Below are 22,021 nucleotides of genomic sequence, written 5' to 3'. Positions count from 1 at the left end.
TCAGCTCAGGTCATGATCTCAAGGATCATGAGTTTGAGCCCCACATTGGGCTCTGTGCTGACAGCATGCAGGCTGCTTGGTATTCTCTCTCTCCCCCCCTCTGCCCCTCCCCTGCTTTCTCTCTCTCTCTCTCTCTCTCTCTCTCTCTCTCTCTCTCAAAATAAATAAACTTCAAAAAATTAAAAATTAAAAAGACACACATTGTTATATTTAAGGTAACATATAAGAGTAAAATAAGATTAATTAACAAATTAATAGAAGAAAGGGATAATAAAAAATTGATTAATCCACCCAAAGGCAAGAAAGGAAGAAAAAGCTACATAAAGAGATGGGTCAAACAAGAAACCATAGTTGGATGGTAGATATAAACACAACCATATCAGTGATTATTTTAAATGAAAATGGACTAAATACTCTGAAAAAGACTAAGATTGTCAGGTGGAATTCAAAACAAAAATGTAAAACACAGCCACATGTTGTTTACAAGAGATGCACCTGTAACATGAGGACAAAGACATGCTGAAGGTAAGTGGAAGGGAAAATATAGATCATGCAAATATATTGGAAAAAGCAGATGTTAAGCCAAATAACTTTATTAGAAAGACAGGAGGGTATTTCATACCCCTGCAAAGCTCCATCCACCAGGGGGATACAATCTAAAAGATAACCCTCTAAAAACCATAGCTTTAAATTTTATAAAGAAAATGAATAGAACTAAAGAAAAAACAGGCAGATGTCCCATTACTGTGGGTGATTTTAAAATATCTCTCTTACAAGTGAATAGATTGACAATAAAATAAAAATTCAGGAATGATAGGGTAGGTCTGAAAAAAAAAACAAACAAATAATAATAACTTAATCTACCTGACACGTACCCAACAGTGGCAAAATTCACACTTTTTTTTAAGTTACTACTGGAATATTGGCCAAAATTTACCATATGCTGGGCCATTAAGCAAGTCATTACAAAATTAAAAGGACCAAAATTATTCAATGTTTCTTCTCTGATAGAATTCTGGCTGCAAAATCAATAACAAAAAAGGTAACCAGGGAATTTTTAATTGCTTGAAAATCGAGCAGTATGTTTTGTGAGTAGCAAGTGAAGCAGAGGAGAAATCCCAATGGAAACCAAACAATAAAGAAATGAAATCATCATCAGGCACAGAAGTATTCCATTAAGGAGTGGGATTCCAGGCAAGCAGGAGGAAGTGAAAATGGGAAAGAAGCAGGAGAGGGGAGAAAGCTAGCAGAAGGGCTACTGTGAGGCTGGCCATTTCTAAGTGCGCACAGTGACAAAAAACGCACCTTCGTGGTTATTCACAGGCGGAGAAAAGGGCAAGAATTTGTTACTAACTGCTGAATCACACTAATCAGGATGAGCTACAGAGCCTGTTAATTTGTTCACATTTTCATGTCAGGAGGAAAGTCCAGGCAAAAAGTCCATGACTTGGCCCCACCTGGCGGGATGCACCTTGGGAAGTCCCTCGGAGTTTTTAAGAGGTGGTTCATGCATCTCTTCCGAGCTCCTCAGCTTCGTCACTGGAATCTGCCACCAAGTTACACAGCCCCCCTTCCATCCAATTGCATTCCACTCCTTTTTGAAAGATGTACTCTGTGAGATCTGCTACCAGTGGAACAAAAAATCTTTCTCCATTTCTTACAGCAATGACTTCCTGCTGGAGCTTAGTTCCCACTGGGAACAGGGTTCTTTCCTTGTTGGACTACTTATCTGCCTGTGACTACTGACATTTGCAACAGGGCCCCTCCCATACTGCCATTCCTCTGTGTCACTCGGCAGGGCTTCCTGCACAAATTCTGCTGGCCTCAGTTGCTTTTGCCTATGCTGACACATGTTTTGGATTTTATGGCTTTTCATTGTCTCTGTGGTTTATGATAGACTTAGTTTTGAGTCTCCCTACAGTTCCATTCTATATGGTTTCTAGGAGGAAAATTACCTTTGGCCCAAACTACTGCCCTATTCATCGTGGAACCAGGAAGAATTGTTTTAAAACCGTTAAATGTCACTGGTGAGGATGCAGTGTCATTAAGACTCACGAAATGGTGACGAAGGTATAAATTTGTACATATTTCCTGGAATATGTGTTGAGCCCCGTTAAAATATTTAAGGTGTCAGACATCTTAATTCTCCTCCTAGAAAATTTTTCTTAACACAATTGTCAGAAATCTGGACAGTAATTTATTCAAAAATAAATTCACATAAATATTATTTTGAATAACCACAAATTAACAAAATCATAATGGACTGTGATACATTTTTTGTCATTTTATTTATTTATTTATTTTAATGTTTATTTATTTTTGAAGGAGAGAAAGACAGAGTGTGAGTGGGGGGTGGGGCAGAGAGAGAGGGAGACACAGAATCGGAAGCAGGCTCCAGGCTCTGTGCTGACAGCTCAGAGCCTGACACGGGACTCAAACCCACAAACCACGAGATCATGACCTGAGCAGAAGTCAGACATTCAACCGACTGAGCCACCCAGGCACCCCTATTTATTTTTTTAATTTCATTTATTCATTTTGTGAGACATAGTGAGCAAGTGAGCATGAGCAGAGGAAGGGCAGAGAGAGAGGGAGAGAGAGAATCCCAAGCAGGTCCTAAGCTGTCAGCACAGACACTGACATGGGGCTTGATCCGATGAACCATGAGATCATGACCTGAGCTGAACTCAAGAGTACAATGCTTAACAGACTGAGCCACCCAGGCACCCCTTTTTTAAACCTCAGTATTATCCTCATATTAAAATAGTATTAAAAATACTCACAGTATTAATACCTCACAGTATTAAAAATAATACTTACATTACTTTTATGTAATGTCACAGGGAAATGTCACTGTCTGCTGTTAAAAAACAAAACTACAAGGCAAATTTTCAAACCTTTTTATATCAACTATGTAGAAAAAACAACAATGCAACAAGTTGCCGATTAGTAATTGCCTTGCTGGTAATATTTTCCCCACTTTACAGTTTTCTGTAGTGTTCACTCTTACTATAATGAGCACATACTACTTTGATAATCAGAAAAATAGTAAGAGAAAAATTTTAAACTTGACATAAATTGAATTAAATGATGGTGACTCAAGGCCACCCAAGCCTGGAGGTTGCAGTCCTGGACAAAATAAAGGAGGAAGGGGCTTTGAGTGAACGCATGCACAGATGAGAGCCTACATAACCTGGTCTGTACCCAAATTCATCTTCCTAAGTGCATTTTTTTCTCAGAATATAAGAAAGGAAACAAAGATAATAGTAAATGCTACAAGTGAGATTAAGTTAGCATAAATGTCAATGCAGCCAAAATCTCTTGAGCATAGTCTAGTATGTTTCCCAACAGATTACCCAAAATAAAAGCTACCTTCAAAGGAACATCACACAGAAATAAAACCTTTCTGGATCCTTGTTACAGTAACCCAGGTGCTCATTAAGGAGCATCTTAAAATTGATGGTCTGCTTTTACTATGCAAATTGTAAGAGATACATCTTTATTTCTACCTAGCCTGTATTCTTCTCAACCCTCCCTCACATCAGACAAGAACAACTCTCACAGGCCTCCACAAAATACCCACATCAAAACACCTCTGTTTTGAAGTACCCCTTGGAAGCAATAACTAAAAAATCTAGGAATCAAGGAGAATCAGAAAAACAGAAAGCACATGACACTTGGCTTATGACTTCAAAACAAATGAGGGGAGATTCCTGTTTAGTTTCTTGCATACTGCAAGAATGATTTCATTTAAAGAAAATTCCCCCGTTTCTTGCTCTGGCATTGACCATAATGGAATTTTGAAAAATGTGTTTATTCATTTTCATAAATATCTAGAAATGACAAGACATCTAGAAATTCAAAACTATGTCGCTATGGTAAGAATGTCACAAGTTCTACCTCTCAACATCCAAAATGTTCTCCTGCTGCTTCTCTGAGCTCCCAATGGTGGCAAGATCTGTTATGTGTCTACCCTAAGACTATCAGTAGGTTGTTTCTTGAATTTGGGGAATACTTTTTTTTTAATGCTTATGTGTTTTTGAAAGAGAGAGACAGAGCATGATCAGGGGAGGGGCAGAGAGAGAGGGAGACACAGAATCCGAAGGAAGCTCCAGGCTCTGAGCTGTCAGCACAGAGCCCAATGTGGGGCTCAAACTTGTGAACTGAGAGATCATGACCTGAGCTGAGGTGGGACGCTTAACTGACTGAGCCACCCGGGTGCCCCTTGAATTTGGGGAATTCTTAATAATTCTAGGAAATAGAGCCGTTTCAAGGAAGCATATGAAGCATGCTCTTCATACTTTTTCTTTCAGTTTATATTTCCTTTATTTTCTGATGGCAGAAATGACTGCACAAGAGAGGAATTAGCTTTTTCCTCCTAGGATTCTTGTAGAGTTTCAATTCTTATAATCATTTTTACTTGCTCTATTGTGTATCCTGATCTGTACACATGCCACAGGATTTCTTCTGAAGGAATAAATGTAAATTATAACTGAAAGTAAAAATGAAAGGTGTGCTTTCACTTTATTCAAAAAGAAGTCAGTTCCTTGAATTTCCATTTCTGTGACTTTCTTTTGTTTAATTCCAGAGACTGAACTTGACTTCACATTATTCTCAATATTTTCAAAAGTTTCAATGGGTCATCCAAAATATCTGATCTACATCATTGTCTAATTTCCTTACATTAGTGAAATCATTCAGAAATTGGGTGGTTGGATTACATATATTGTTTAGTTTTGAGCATCTCAGTTCCTTTAAAATTAACCTAATACTATAGCAGAAGGTGAGATACACAATGTCATCTTCTTATATGCTCAGGGTAGGCAAGTTTTGACCCACAGTCCAAACCTCACCCACCACCGGTTTTATAAATAAAGTTCTATCGAGACAGAGCCACACCTATTCATGTCTACGGCTGCTTTCCAGGAATAAAGGCAGATTTGAGTAATTTCCACAGATCATTTGGCTCATAAAGCCTAAAATATTTATTATCTGGCTCTCTTCAGAAAAAAAATCTGCCTACCTTTGTAGGTACAGTGCCTCCTGTCCTCAGAAAATGCTTTAAACATTTTACGACAAACAGCATTTTCCTATAAACCAAGATGTTCATGTTTAAAATACTAAGAATGTGTGTGTGTGTGTGTGTGTGTGTGTGTGTGTGTATAAAACTTCAACCGGTTTTTTACATCTTCCTTATTATTAGTTACATTATTACATAAAAGAATCTATACTACATGATATAATTCTTAAAAACTCATTTATACAACCTCCTGTGGGCTGGCTGTGTGCTAACATTGATTTATTTGCTTCTTCTGACAATACCAGTATGGCACATGATGAGATATTGCTTTAAAAAGCCAGATGGCAATATGTAGGAATGCATTCTGTAGGTGTCAAAGGTGGGGATTAAAAGATTTAAAATTACATATTGAATAATACTTTGGATTTATGATTACCTCCATATCTGATCATACTAGAAAAGACAGGAAGACTCATATGGAGAAAGCCTCAGAAGTCCACGGGAATTTTTATTAATCTTTCCTAAAATCTTCAAACTCCCCCATAATGTAACTCATACCCACTCTGACTACAGCTACTTCATGTTGGAAGACAAGTAATCACACACTATTTAAAATAAACTATAATGTTTCATGCAGTTTCTCGTTAAAGTTGTTCAGTTCCCCAAACATAGCACAAAGTACATTGATGTCAAATGTATCTGTGAACTTGATACCAAGTCACTGGCCAACTCCAAGGAAGGTGCTGAGAATAAGTTACAAATATCTGTTCTACGAGCGGAGTAGCAAAGTCTCCACTGGTACCCTCAGCAGGAAAACACAAAATCACAACATCATATTTTCAAGGGATATGTGATTTTGAAAGGGTTTGAATATGCCAACATATTGCAGCATCAGAAAACCCTAAAGTAGGTATTTCCTATTAAAAAAAAAAGGTAATCAAACTTATATCATTTTTAAAAGTTAAGGAGTGTAATTTCTATATTATAAAATGATAAACATCTTAACCAAAATTCAGTATGGTCCATGATATAAAGGATATTTATATATTTATATTTTATACTAATAAAATTATCTCTATAGTCTCATTTTTTACTATTACTGATTTAATAAAAGTTTCACATAATTGTAAGTCAAAAGTATAACCATTTGATATACATTGCCTATATGATGGAACGTTCCTGTTTTATTTAAAATATTTATTTGGCGGAGCCTGGATGGCTCAGTTGGCTAAGTGTCAGATTCTTGGTTTTGGCTCAGGTCATGATCTCACGGTTCATGAGTTCGAGTCCCGAGTCAGGATCTACGCTGGTAGAGCAGAGCCTGCTTGGGATTCTCTCTCTCTCCCCTTCTCTGTGCCCCTCTCCCTCTCATGCTGTCCCTGTCTCTCTCAAAATAAATAAATAAACTTAAAAAGATAAATAAAAAATAAAATATTTATTCAAAACTTATCATGTATAAGGACCTAATAACTGGTTTTGATCCTTAAGGAACTCACCAACCAGTGGGGGAAAAAAACTGCAAACAACTAATCCTCTTAGTGTTTGAATAAAAGACTAAAGAAAGGCCTATGTTAAAACACAGTGTGAGGTAATTAATTCTAAAGAGGTGAGGAAAATGAGGGATTTGGAAAGACTTCAGTTTGAAGTTGACATCTGAGCTAGCCTTTCAGAATGAGTAATGTTACTCTAGCCAAGGGAGTGATGCCTGCAGAGGCTCTGAATTCAAGAAGGCAGGTGAGGAATGGTATTTTAAGGGGATTTTGAATGTGTCTCTACTCTTGCCCTGTAATTGGTGAATAGAACCTAATGTTGGGGGTAAAGAAGCATTAAGTTGCCTCCTGTTGTAAAGAAAGTCTTACAGCTTGGTTCAGACACCCATTCCAGTGCTAACTCAGAGGTAGGCAAGCCCTTACTTTTACTTTCTCCAACCACCAACTCCACCCCAACATCCTTCCTGAGTCCATACACAGAAGACTAAAAAAACAGAAAAGAATAGAAAGGCAATGGTTGGAATCACTAGCCAAGGGCATAATGAAAAACGCTATGAGACTATACACAGAAGAGACAGTGCTATAGACTGAATTGTTTCCCCCCAAATTCTTATATTGAAGCCCTAACTTCGGTGTGATGGTGTTTGGAGATGAGGCTTTGGAAATGTAATTAGAGTTAAATGAGGTCATAAGGGTGAGGCCCTCATGATGGGATTAGTGCCCCTATAAGAAGAGACACCAGAGAAATTATCTCCACCCTTTATCTCTCCACTGTGTAGGACATAGCAAGAAGGCAGCCATCTGCAAGCCAAGAAGAGACTTCACCAGAGAAATGACTCAGCTGCCACCTTGATCTTGGACTTCCCAGCCTTCAGAAGCCAGGCATGGTATTTTGTTATGGCAGACTGAGCTGAGTAAAACAGACTGGCATCTCATTTCCCAGGTATACATATCACCTTAAGGGATTGCAGATTTGCTGTTAAACCTACCTGACCAAAGGTATTACAATTATTATTGTAATAATGGAGAAAAGCATCAGATTTTATTTCCAGTATTTGATTCAGCAAAGCTGTGGATCCAAGCTGGCCTCTTTGCAAGGGGACCCAGATAATCAGACCTAGTGGGCTATACCACTAGGGGAGGGAGGTGAGGGGGGAGGAAGAGATTAAGCCTAATTATGCTCGGAGGGCCAGGGTAGAGACCACTGTACCTGTGAGGAAGAACTCACACATGTTCCATAGAAATGACCAGCTTTGGAGACCTCCCCCACATAAGGTATCCATGGTTAGTTACTATCAGCAGGAAGAGAAGCACAACCAACAGAGGATGACCTCCAATCAGAAAATATCTGGCCTTCGTGCCCTAGCCCCCCTCTCAGTCCCAAATTCCATCAGTGAAAACCAGAAGGAAGTTAGAAGGCAAGAAAACATGAACCACACCCTCTTCCTCCAATGGGCCCCACAGGTCTCACTTCAATTGGCAGAACGTAAGATGACACCGGCATTTTACTTTTATTTTTTTTTAACAAAATTTTTTTAAGGTTTATTTATTTTTGAAGGAGAGAGACAGACCATGAGCAGGGGAGGGGCAGAGAGAGAGAGGGAGACACAGAATCTGAAACAGGCTCCAGGCTCTGAGCTGTCAGCACAGAGCCCAACGCAGGGCTCGAACCTGGGAACAGTGAGATCATGACCTAGGCCGAAGTTGGACTCTTAACCAACTGAGCCACCCAGGCGCCCCTTATTTTTTTAAAGTTTATTTATTTTGAGAGAAAGAGAGCATGTATGCGAGTGGGGGGTGGGGCAGAGAGAGGGAAAGAGAATCCCAAGCAGGCTTAGCCCTGTCAGCACATAGCCCAACCTGGGGCTCAAATATAGGAACCATGAGATCATGATCTGAGCTGAAACCAAGAGTCAGATGCTTAACCAACTGAGCTACCCAGGTGCCCCAGTGATACTGGCATTTAAAATGGGCTCCACAGTTGAATAGTTGGAAGTGACCAGCATGCTATAGGATCTGACACTTTGAAAACAAATCATTGCAAATGGATGATGAGGGCAGTGGTTCCAGAAACATTTCAGAGTTAGCATAAAGAGGTTTTACATACCATCTGTTAGCAGACGAAAAGGAAGGAGTCAATGATTGGTCAGAAAAGATTAATTTGTTTTGGATCTATTTAGGGCAAATTCATATTTCATCATTTCCTCCTACCCCCTAACAATATCTTTTGTAGTTTGTTCCCTTTCAGATTCCCTTTTTAACAATCTTTCACCTGATCCATTACCATAGTAATAATAATAAGCCTAACATAATAAGCATAACAAGAATTCTTATTAAGCTTTGTGTTGAAAGAACAGATTAAGGTTTTTGAGAAAAGTGTTCAATTTAAAAGTTAATCTTAGACACAGCCATCAATCTTAGCATGTTTTTTTTTTCTTTTCCATCTTCACCTGTACGTGATGTTCATATAACAGCCAACTCTTTACTCCTGATTTTATTTGCCATGTCACTGTCTCCTCCATTATCTTGTAACAACTTCGTTGAGAATTTTGCTTAGAGATTTTTCCATCTTCTCTATGAAGCTCCATCAACTCTATTAGGCACACCTAAGAGAGGTCCATTCCGTGGACCCTCTTCCCTCTCCAATCAAAAACAAGCTTCTGTGACAGCCACCGCAACTGATGATTCCTGCATAAGGCATGAGAATGAAAGTAGCAAATACGCTAAAAGGCACAGGATGGGCACTCATGTTTCCAGAGAGATGGGGGGATAGCTTCTTCAGGAAACACTTACCAAAAGGTAACAAAAATATTTAAAAAACAAAAGAAACTAACTCGGGTCTCATGACATTTTGCCCCAAGGATCTGCTTGAGATTAAGTGGCATACTCTTAAAAATGCTGTCACAATACATCTTCTCCATAAATGCACAGCAGTGATAGCAGATGATTAGGGCTGACCTAGTCAGGTCGATGGCCTCTATGTGGCCAAATACATGTTTAGGAAAACTAGTCCCATCCCCTGGAGTTTAATTAGTACATATTTAAATGGAATTAGAAGCAAAGAATGTTAGATATTCCAAAGAACTTCCAGTTGGGCATCCATATTTCATAGAGAAAGAAATTGGGTCACCAAGAAATCAAGTGACTTGCTCTGAACATCAAAATTATGAAGGAATTGATACTCATTTCCATAAAGAATGTGAAGGTGTTATTCAGAGTTATAGTGAACATTGAAGCACTCATCACCCCAGCTGACAGCTCAGAGCTGAGTCTCTTCCCAGAAATGTGCCCCCAGTGGAAGGGAGCCACCTGGGACAAAGTCACAACACCTCCCTGTAGGGGACTGGCCTCCTTCCCTGGAGTTGGAATATCCCTAAAGGGCCATCCCAGCTTGAGAGCACTCACTCTCCATGGGACCAGTTGGCTGAGACCTCTGTGCAACTGTATCACAGTTCACCTTCTCCCTCTGTCTACCTTACTTCTATCAGCACTCACTTCCATCAAGTGCCATTCCTGAGAACATGCCCCAGTAGGTCTCTTGCATGTACATTTCTAACTCAGAGTCTGACTCCCAGGGAACTCAACCTACAAAAACAGTCTATTCTACTACTTGAGAAAAGCGAAGCCTGGGAAACACTTGGATTACATTGACATAAATTACTGTGGGATTTTCTTTAATTCAACAAGGTGCACTATGGATCCCCAATGAATATCCACAGTTAACCGAAAGTTATTTAGCCAGAGAACCCTCTATTTATATTGAACATCTTCTCAGACTGTTTATGGAATCTCCTCTGGGAAACATGAAGGCAATTCACTCTAGCTCACATTAGAATATGATTGCTAAAGTTACTATTGTCAATATGTCCTGTAATAGCAAAAGACTGGGAACGACCTAAAAGTCCACAGAAGACTGCTTAAATAAATTATGATGTATACATATAATGGAATATTGTGCATCCATAGGAAAAAATGAGAAGGTCTTTAAGTGCTAGTATGAAAAAGTATCCAAGGTGTATTATTTTAAGTGCAAGAAACAAGGTTACTCAACAGTGCATATCTGTTTTTTAAAAAAGAATTAAACACATGTTTGTGTTTCCTCGTGTATGCACAAAATATTTATAAAGGTATGAACTAAGAAACGCTACCAGTAGTTGTTTCTATAAAAGGGAATTAAAAGCAGCTTGGTACCCTCTGAATTTGAAACCACAGGAATGGATTACCTTTTGAAAAAAAAAAATATTAAAAATTAAAAACAAAACACTGCCAAGTATTAAAAAGCAGGTATTTAAAAACTTTGTCGAAGCATATGAAGAGACTCTCGAAAAAAAATGTGTAATATCACTAAAAAGTTACTCAGATTATGAGCTCCTTGAAGACAGGAACTATATCTTTTTATTCATTTATTCGTAATGCCCAAAACCTAGCAGAAGACCTGAAGCAGAGAAGGCAGTCAATAATTTGTTTTTTAATCCTGTTGCTTCCATACAGCAACAGATTTAAAACAGCCTTTTCTTTCTTTTTTTAATATTAAACTTTGTTGGGTTTTCGGGGTTTTTTTTTTTGTTTTTTTGTTTTTTTTTTGGTTTTGTCTTTTAATGTAGGATGCAGGGGGCACCTGGGTGGTTCAGTGGGTTAAGCATCCAACTCTTGGTTTTGGCTCAGGTCATGATCCCAAGGTTCATGAGTTCAAGCCCTAGTTGGGCTCTGCAGCTGGCAGTGTGGAGTAAGTTTGCGATTCTCTCTCTTCCCCTTTCTCTCTGCCCCTCCCCCACACATGCTGTCTCTGTCTCTCTCAAAATAAATACACAATTTTTTTAAAAAATGTAGGATCCGGGGAAACTCTACAAATGGGGAAAGAATACCACATTCTTTTACTCCTGCCTTGGTTTTTCTATTAGCCTATAGTCAGCAACACCTAAAAAGTATCTGGAGTTATGCTGTCCAATACAGCAGCCGCTAACCATATGTGGCTATTTAAACATAAATGCAAATTTGAAAACACAAAGCTAACAGTTCACTTCCTCAGTGGAGCTAGCCACATTTCAAGTGCTCAAAAGCCACACATGGTTTGTGGTTACCATATTGGACACAGCAGCTAGAGAACACATGCACCACGGCAGAAACCTCGTTTGGATGGCACTGATGCAGGTAGAGCAGACACTTTGGTTTCAGTCCCATCTAGATTGAATTCCAGCTCAGCTACTTACTAACAATAAGGTTTGGAGGAGATGAATTCATCTCCAAGGGCCTCAGGAAATGATAGTGTCTACCCTCCCCGGGTCACGGTAAGGGTCAAGTGAGCTCATTCACCAAAACCTACATAGAACAGTCTCTGACACACAGGGAGCCCTTGAAAATGTGACCTCTTAGTGATTATCACCCCCATGAATGTGACCCCCCTCACCATGAACCAGTCCTCATATCACTCACAATCAGGCTGTTCCGTCACTCCCATAGGTCCCACAGAGAAAGGAGCCATTAGCACCCTTGCCGTCTAGTTCAGTGTTATTAAAGCACCAGTTTACAATGAGTACAACTTACACCGATTCCTTCTCCAGGAAAGACTCGTGAAAAACCTGTCAGGTGAACTAATGTGTGCTACTGATGGGGTGAAGTTACATTCTGGCGCAAGCCCTTTCTTGGGTCAAATCCTGGAGACAAACATGTTCGTACTGTGGATTTCAATGGTCTAGGTGGATAGGTTTTTAAAATTCTCACAAAGAAGACAGCTGTCACATTTTGCCATGAAAAGGGCGACATGTAGTACAGCAAAACTGAAGGGGCAGAGGCAGCTGGGTCAGTCAAGGTGAGGTTTTTATAGCTGACTAATGTGAACTAAGTTTTAGAGAACATAAATCATGATGAGAGAAGAGATAAGGGAGAAGAATGGCAAAGGAACAATACCAAGAGAAAGGAAAGAGAAAGGAGAGAAGACTTATAGCTTTAGGCCTTCAAAAATAAAGAAATACTTTCCTTTTATCCCAGAGGCCAGGCCATTCCCTTGTTCACTTGTGGCTTCCAACAACAGAAAACCAGACAGACTTGAATCTACTGGTGGCCAGTTTGGGCCTCTTTAGCGCTACCATCTTCATATAATAGAAATATTAAATATATATAATTCTAAACTAAATATATACATATAATTTTATTATATATATACATGTATATATATATACATACGTATATATACACATATATATACATACAAATATACATATATATACATACAATATATACATATAATTACATATATGATCCTTCAAACATTTGCAGGTAAAGATAAATGAGCCAAGGGGCACCCGGGTGGCTCAGTCAGTTAAGCCTCCAATTTCAGCTCAGGTCACGATCTCACGGTCTGTGGGTTCAAGTCCCGTGTTGGGCTCTGTGCTGACAGCCCAAAGCCTGGAGCCTGCTTCAGATTTCTGTGTCTCCTTCTATCTCCTGCCCTTCCCCACTCATGCTCTGTCTCTGTCTCTGTCTCTGTCTCTCTCAAAAATAAATAACATTAAAAAAAAAAAAAGATAAATGGACCAAAAAAAAAAAAAAAAAGAAAAAACACCCAAAAAGTGCCCACGTGTGTGTGTTTTAAATGAATGTTCTTGTTTTGAATTCTTCAGGTATTTATATAAAAAGACCTATATAAAAATTAATCTTCATCATAAAAATAAGTCAATTATTACTAACCAATTCTCTAGGACTGCTACTATAGATAATTGTTTAACTATTAAAGTGTATGTTGTGATTTACAACAGCCATAATGGCACCAGTTTCTATATGATTGCTCAGTGTTGCCACAGAAGACATACCTTATCTGCTGCAGCATGAAATGCCGTATGACAATTTATAATGATCCACACTTCTTCTTACCTGTTGATAATAACCTATCAGGGAAAACGACAGCTTAATTATATAGCATATCTCCTACTGGCAAATAACTGGATTTGAACATTTCTATGGCTTCTCACAAATCCCTTACAGAAGTCAAGAGGAACGATTACCACGATCCTCAGAAATAACACTAATAATTAAGTAAAAAAAAAAAAAAACCTAAGGCAAAGTGGATCTTTTATTAAATACAGATGAACTTTAGCCCACATAATCCCTCAGTCCTCTGTCTCCAGACAGCTTTACCAGAGCTGGCTGTCATCCTTCTAATGTTCTATTTTTCTTGCTTATTAGGCCTTTGGTATCTTCCATTCCAAATAGTTGGCTTATTATGAGATGCATCAAGTGATTTACTCAAAGCATTGGATCTCTGAATCAACACAGTGGCCACGAATTGGCTGTTGGAGTCCCAAATGTCTTATTCCTAAAGCACTGCTTGTTGAGCTCCTTCCTGACAAGAAAACTAAACTTCTCAAGTCTCCACAGCAAAGCAGTAGGTGCTTATAAAACTGATGAGAAGCAGACTGTCTCTATTAATAAAAGTTATTTGCGATTGGGAGAGTGCTTGGACTCTTGAGTTCCAGGGTGGTCCATGTCATGGCTGGCCAGAGAACTCGGCTATCTTTTACAGAGATACTGGTTCCCTCCTCTCCACCAGGGCTCAGTGAAATTACCCCAGACATCGTGAACCCAGATTAGGGCATTTCATTAGTTTTAGTTCTTTATCTCTTCTTTCCTTGGTCTCACTAAATATTCTTATTCACATAGTAGTTACCAAACTACTACTACGACTAGATTGCCCTTCCTTTATCCTTTCTCATCTTTGCTTTTCATTCTTCTCTGCTTTTTAGCACTTCTTCCACACTCCTCAGCTTTTGTGCAGAGAAAAATGGGCTACACAGACATCATCAAACACGTTGTGTGCCCCATTCCTTCTATGGGATTACCCGTTTGTTACAGTGTTTAAAATTCTAACCCTTTCTGTTGGGTGTATTTGTACAGAATGCTCCAAATGGCTGTATTTTTGTAGTCTAAAATGTCACATTTCTTTTGAAGTTGTTTTTTTCCCCCTCAGAGGTGGTTATGGAAAGGTAAAATAGGCGGCTTGCTTCTTTGACCAGAGCCATTCCTACGACAAAGACTGTCCTATTAACTTAAATGACCAAATTACTAATGAGAAGATTTCTGACAAACGTGGAATGGGAACAAATGAAACTTCAAAGCCTTGTAGAACGTATCATCTAGGATAGAAAACAGCACAGAAAATTATCTCCATTCAGTTATAGAACATAGCCCTCCAGGCAACTACCATTAAATGTGTCACTCCATGTGCTGGGACCACGGACATTCATTTCTATAGACATAGAATTTCTCTCTTTGGACTTGTGTAAACAATAGCAGTGGCATTCACCACCTTTTCTTTGACTAGACTCTATGGAGACTACCATGTTTACAAACTATTCATCACTAGAAAATTACAATTTCCAAAACTATGGTTCATGTAACATTGAGACTGAAGGCTCCTTGATAAAATTTGGAGCCTCCCTCATCTTACCAAAACCATGGAATGGACTGAAAGCTTAGACAATTGAATTCTGGTCCTGGTTGTCCTTAGACAGCTATGTGACCTTAGCAAGGTACTTCATGTCTTTTAACCTCAGTTTCTTTATCTTTAAAATAAAGAAACTAGACTGGAAGGTGTCCAAAGTTCTCCCCAGTGTTGAAGTGCACCTATTAAGGTCACAGGTAGCTTACGAGCACATGGTCAAATTTATCCATATTATGTTAATCGTTTGTACTGTCAGGTTTGATGCCTGAGGGAATTCCTCTGCTCTAATCACCTTAGTTCTCCAGAAGAGAACAAAAGTGCAGAGAAACTAAACATAGTATCCAGGCTTACACAAAGAGGTAAAGTTGGGGTTTGCCACGTGTCTTGGATTTCCTGGATTTCATTTGTCATTAGTAGTTCATTCAGCTAACAGGAAGCACAAGGCGTGTGAGCTATCATTGTGCTTCCTCTCCACATTACCTTCAATTTCAAACCAGGTCTTCTTATCCCTAAAACCAAGAGTTATAAAATGCTTGGGGCTCACAATCCCGTATGTCTTGATTATAACTAAAGGGCAGTATTAGCGGAACTTGAATTGTTTTAATTTCATGCCTTAAATCTAATGATCCTATACCAGCATGACCAGCAAAATGCTGCTATAATCCAATTTACTTCACTCTACTTATTTCCAAATAGCTACTTTCTAGGTCTGAACAACTAAAGTAAACATGTCATCCGTAACAACTCTGTGTCATCCTAACCCACGGTAGCCCAGCTGACATCTACCTTGGAAGAATGGGAAGATGGAAGTTTCATAATCTCCTTTACCCTGTGGCTAAACCACCACACTCTTGCTTTTACCCTGGGATTCCTGGGATCTTTTCCCAACTTGGTTTGATAATAACAATCATAAATACCATCATACATTTACATATCTATTTATTGGAAGAATCACTTGGGAAAAAGGAGAGCAATTAATCCTAGGAAGTTCCTAGTTAAATGAAGAACCAGCAAGAGCAGCTAGCTTTGTATTTGGAAATACACCCTGTAGGTTCCAGAGAAACAAGATAGTTTGTAGAATGCCAATATATGCTCAGGAGCTAATTCCAAATCTATAAAAATCCCTTGGGAGAGAGAAGGATCTGTTTGGCAGACCAGACTTGGATAGTTGGGGGCCAGAAGCAGAGGATAAGATGAGGAAGAAGGTTGTAGTTGTTGTACCCCCTTCCCTCCTTATCTTCCCTGAAAGGTAGGATTAGGTGATCTTGTTTTACTACGCAGGTTAAACTTGACTGGCACTTTCTGGTTGGACCTGGATTGTGGGGCACTCAGAACCTAGAAAATCGGCAACATAACTGCATGAACCCGTACCCTGGGTCCAAGTAATTGCTCTTCCCATCATTGCTACAAGACAGAGGGGTACCTCCAGTAAGACACTGGGAAAGATCCTTGACAAACAAGGTACTGGAATTGGAGAGCCACGGAACTGTTAAATCCAGAGTGCAACAGTATACCCTTCAACCTGGAGAGTACCCCACACCAACGCATTTGGAGGACATAAGCTAGAGCCAAGGGTTTTGTCTCCTGGCTGATGATAATGCTAGCCATGATGATCCCAATCTAGGAAAAAGAAGTTTACAGGGAAGAATATATAGTGTGGTCTCTATAAAAGAGAGATAAAACTTAAAAAAATTTATGCCAGATGGGAAAAGCCTAATGAAACAGATAAAACAAGAATTAAAAAAAAATGTTTTGTAGAATGTAAGAAGGATTTTGGAAATATGAATCTGGAGCAAGAAATATGAAGAAATAAGTGGGTATAATAAATATAAAAAAGCCACAAGTCATAAAGTAGAGAATTAAGTAGATAGCCTGAATGTCGGAAACAATACTGCTGGAAAGTGGCAGAATGAGCTACACAGTTAGATCGGGCAATATCCTGGAAGCCATTAGTAAGTAAAAATTAGCTAGGGAAAAAAAAAAAAAAGGAAGAGTGAAGTGTACATGGAGGATGAAAGTAGGAAATTCAACTCTGTCTACTTGCAGTCTGAAAAATAAGACAACAAATAAAAAGATAATAATCAAGATTTTTCCAAAATTCTAAACATCAGACCTCAAAATAAAGAAGATAACAGAATAGCAAAGAAAATAACTTAAAAAAACACATCCCACTCCTAGTTAGGGATATTTTAGTAGCATTCACAAAGATTTAAGACCTCCAAAGAAGACACACAAATGGCCAACAGACACATTAAAAGATGCTCAACGTCACTGATCATCAGGGAATGCAAATCAAAACCACAATGGGGTATCAACTCACACCTGTCAGAATGGCTAAAATAAAAAATACAAGAAACAGCAAGCGTTGGCAAGGATGTAGAGAAAAAGGAACTCCCATGTACTGTTGGTGAGAATGCAAACAGATAGAGCCACAGTGGAAAACAGTACAGAAGTTCTTTAAAAAATTAAAAATAGAATTACCATATGATGCAATAATTCTACTACTGGGTATTTACCCAAATAGCACAAAAACACTAATTTGGAAAGATATACGCACCCCTATATTTACTGCAGCGTTATTTACAATAGCCAAATTATGGAAGCAACCCGAGTCCATTTATATAGATGAATGGATAAAGAAGATGTGGTATATTTACAACAGAATATTACTCAGCCGTAAAAAAGAATGAAATCTTCCATTTGCAACAATATAGATGGATCTAGAGAGTATAATGCTAAGTAAAATATGTCAGTCAAAGAAAGATAAATACCATTTGATTTCACTCATAGGTGGAGTTTAAGAAACAAAACAAAGAAAAAAGAGACAAACAAACAAACAAAAAAAACAGACTCTTAACTATAGAGAACAAACAGATGGCTACCAGAGGGGAGGTAGGTGGGGAGATTGCTGAAACAGGCGAAGAGGATTAAGTGTACATTTACCATGATAAGCACTGAGTCATATATAGAACTATTGAATCATTATACTGTACATTGGAAACTAATACAGCACTGTATATTAACTACACTGGAATTAAAAAAAAAAAAAAATTCACGCCAAAGAGAAACTTCAACAATATTCATTAGAGTGAAAACAGACAAAGGTCACAGTGACATCAGGCTTCTTGAAAGAAACAACAGATACAAGAAGATAATGGAGCAGAGTCCCCACAATGCTGAAGAAAAATAGGGGTGCCCGAGTGGCTCCGTCAGGTAAGTGCCCGACTTCGGCTCATGTCATGATTGCAGGGTTTGTGAGTTCCAGCCCCGCATCAGGTTCTGTGCTGACAGCTCGGAGTCTGGAGCTTGCTTCTCATTCTGTGTCTACCCCTATTTCTGCCCCTCCCCCACTCACGGTCTGTCTCTCTCTGCCTCTCAAAAATGAATAAGCATTAAAAAAAATTTTTTTTAAATGCTGAAGAAAACTAACCTTGTACCTAGAATTAAGTATCTGGGCAAGCCATTATTTACATCTGGGAAAAATTAGTATATTCACAGGCACATAAGACCTCAGAAAAATTTGCCCTTTGCAGCCTGTTTGAAGTAATTTTTGGAGGAAGCAAAATGATATAGGAAGTAAAGGTAAGTAAAAATTTGACATTTACTATTGTTTAAATAAAGCAAAACTTACAAAGCACTTAGAATACTGCTTACACATTAAGTACTCAGTAAAAATAAGCAGCTGTTATCTTTGTTTTTTTTATTTACTTTGTTTTTTTTTATTTATTCTATTTACTCTGCTCAATAGTTGCACTCTTACTGACACTGTCATCATTCTCCAAAACTAAAGAAAATGCTTTTTTAGCATAGTTCTGTATTAAGTATGATGTTTACTAGAGATTATTTTGCAAAAATCATTCATTCATTTACCCATTTGGAAGATCCCATTTAATCTTACGAAACTCGTACTCAAAAGTTTGATAAAACTTTTTCTGCATGCATCCATTAGGATTATATTAATAGGGTTTCTAATATTGGACCATCCATACGATCTATAGGTAAATTCCATTTGATTAAGATAAGAGTGTCTCCTGGCAGGGGCAGTAGCACTGTGTTTTACTCTTACGTTAGCTAATATTTTATTTAATATTAAAAAATGCTGCTGAGGCTTTGTTACTCCGACAGTCTTGATGAACTTGCTTATTAGTTTTCATAGCTGGTTAATTTTCATGGCTTTCATTTATAAATAAAGATAATTTTACCTCCTCCCTTTTAATCTTCATGCCTCTTCTTAGTTCTTCCAGTGAGGTAGCAGACTAGGTGAAGGGTACAGGCTCTGGAGACAGACTTAACTGAGGACCTTGGGCACAGGGTCTTGGTGCCTCTGAGTCATCTGAAGAGTAGCTGGAAAAGCACCTCCGGTAGTTTATGAGGGTTCCACAAGTTAAAGTGCTTGGCACATGGCCAACAATAAATGTTAGCTATTGAAATATTTACTGAATAAAGTTAAGAACAAGAGATACCTAATCCAATCTTGGAAATTTAGGAAAATATCCTCAAAAAAAACAATACCAAACTGAGACCTCTGGACCAGGTGGGTGAATCAGGAGAAAGGGGAGAGGGAAAAGAATGGATGGAATAATGCACTCTGGAGGGGAGACACACATATCCACATGCTTAGTGATGACAGAAAACATGTTTGGAGAATGGACAGCTGTTTAGTACAACCATACATGGATGACCCAGCTATTCATATACCAATATTCATTTCTCCAGTAGATAACAAGTTCCTGAAAGGAATCATGTTCAGTTCAGCTTTTTATCCCTCAGAGCACTTGGCACTGAGCCATGCACTGAGAAAATGTTCAATAAATATTTGTATTTTTAGGAAGGTTTATGGTCCGTTGTTCATCGGCCTGATTGACAACCATAGCATGGAAGCCAATACTTTATAAACTGCAGAGGCTGAGAGTAATGCATCTTGAATTAAGAAAGGTCAAAGTTTAGAGGAGAAATACCTCAATATCAATCTAAATGAGCCATCATAAAACCACACGTCTGAACTTTTAGACGTCCTTCACGAAATAATGAAAAGAGGATCTTGCTTCCCAGGAGTAGAGTCTAAAGGTATACGATATAGATCCTTAAAATGTTGCCATTTGGGGTTACTGCAAATTTTCAAGTGACATCATAAAGCTGTTATAACTATATATTTGTTTCCTAGGATTCTTGGGAAAAGGAGCACTAAATAAGTTAAATATTAACCATCCTAATATTTTTACAAAAATTTTCTCATCTTTTTTGTACTTGGAAATCATTTTTTTTTCAAAATATTTGGCAAAAAAAAATTAAGAAAGTTAAAAAAAATTTTATTTGAAGAAATTTAGAGAATAGGGTGTATCTTGTTTCATTTCATTTGTTGAAGCATTTGCTTTGCACTTATAAAATTACTCCCTCAATAAAAACGGTCACAAAATATTAAACAGCCCCTCCCTTTCTTTGTTTTAGTTCTAAAAAGGTTCATTCTAATCTATAAAGTTCATAAGCATCATCCTAAAAATGAATGTAAGGATTTTATCAGTAGCCTGGCCCAAATTAGATCCTCGGGAAATTCTATTTCCCCTCCTGACCTTGACAATAAGGAGTCTGCTGGGAGTGGTTTTCCAACAGCTCTGTGATGATCACTGGTGAGGTATTTCTAGTCAAATCTGGTCAAACTCCTTTTCTCAAAAACTTACTATCACTTGACCCCTCAGCAATATGTGATAGATTATTATTTTTAATTTTTTAATGTTTATTTTTGGGAGAGAGACAGACAGACCACAAGTGGGGGAGGGGCAGAGAGAGAGGGAGACAAAGAATCTGAAGCAGGCTCCAGGTTCTGAGCTGTCAGCACAGAGCCCGACGTGGGGCTGAACTCAGGGACCATGAGATCACGACCTGAGCCGAAGTCGGACGCTTAACTGACTGAGCCACCCAGGCCCCCCTGTGATAGATTATTGACAAGAAAAATAACATTATTAAAGGTTTACTATGTGCCCGTTTTTATTGAGGGAGTAATTTTATAAATACGGTGTTTCCCAAACTCCAGCCCTTCCAACTCCATGATCACAGTTCTTGTCATCCTTTGTCCCATCTTCATCATTTATTCAAGAGGAGAGTCAATACAAACACAAGTCAATAATGATAAAACGTCGCAGATACAATTAGAGAGCTATCCATAGGGAGAGGACAGAACAAAGGAGAAAATGTAGTCAATATTTCCGGGGGGGAGGAGGTGGCTAGAGGGGAAGTAATGTTGGGGTTTTGCCTGGAGAATTTCACAGAGAAAGTGACTCTTTAAAGACTGGTATATTTACAAAATGAACTCACAGCTACAGAAAATAGATTGGTGGTTGCCAGAAGCAGGGGCTTGGTGGGTGGGTGAAATGGATACAAGGCGTCAAAAGGTACAAGCTTCCCGTTATAAAATAAACATGCCATGGGAATGCAATGTACAGCCTGGTGACTACAGTTAATGACACTATACTGCCTGTCTGAAAGTTTCTAAGAGGGTAAGCCTCTCTTGCATGGGAGTTTGGAAGTAGTGGGGGGGGGGGGGGGGGAAGGGGCGCAGGGACATTCAATTCAGTCCATAACAGTTACCTTTCCAAAAACTGAAAAAAATCTGAACTCCAAACACATCTGACCCTAAGAGTTTGGGATAAAGTACTATAAACCTTAGTTTATAGTTATAGGTACATGGAAAAGAGTTTAAGCACAGTGCTGGTGGGAGTGCCACAGGAAGTACATGGGTTAGGGAAAACCTCACTGCAAATGGGATATTGAACTAAACCAGTGAAGTAAGGGAGTGGGCTATATCTGAGATAACAGCAGTCTAAGAAGGGGAACAGCAAGTTCAAAGACTCTTAGATAAGAGCAGTGCAGTATGGGTGCTGAGTAGAAAGAGTTTATTTTTGTGAATGGTGTGACAATAAATTTCATATATTGAAAAAAAAAAAAAAAAGAAAGACTGTCAGTGTGACTGAAACAGTGAGCTAAAGGAATAATAGTAGAGGAGGTAACAGAGATACAAATCACTTAGGGCCTTACTGACCATTGTAACAGAATTTGGCTTTTAGAGAAGTGAGATGA

The 22,021-nt window shown here is 38.6% G+C and overlaps 1 protein-coding gene across 3 annotated transcripts in view; it reads right to left on the bottom strand.

Moving 5' to 3' along the window:
- The window catches only part of IL15 (interleukin 15), a 79,163-nt gene that overhangs the window by 48,190 nt on the left and 8,952 nt on the right, over positions 1 to 22,021 (bottom strand). The window contains exon 1 of one of the 3 annotated variants that reach the window (XM_060654112.3): positions 1,458 to 1,639. The exons of the other annotated variants lie outside the window; for them this stretch is intronic. The gene's annotated coding sequence lies outside the window, so the exon portion shown is untranslated. Of the gene's footprint in view, positions 1 to 1,457; positions 1,640 to 22,021 lie in introns of those variants that run through there. 3 annotated transcript variants of the gene reach the window in all.

The sequence above is a fragment of the Panthera onca genome, chromosome B1 (genome assembly GCF_046562875.1).
Source record: "Panthera onca isolate mPanOnc1 chromosome B1, mPanOnc1 haplotype 2, whole genome shotgun sequence".
Classification (NCBI taxonomy): domain Eukaryota; kingdom Metazoa; phylum Chordata; class Mammalia; order Carnivora; family Felidae; genus Panthera; species Panthera onca.
Note: the sequence above shows the minus strand (reverse complement) of the source record. Positions and strands in the feature narration are given on the sequence as shown.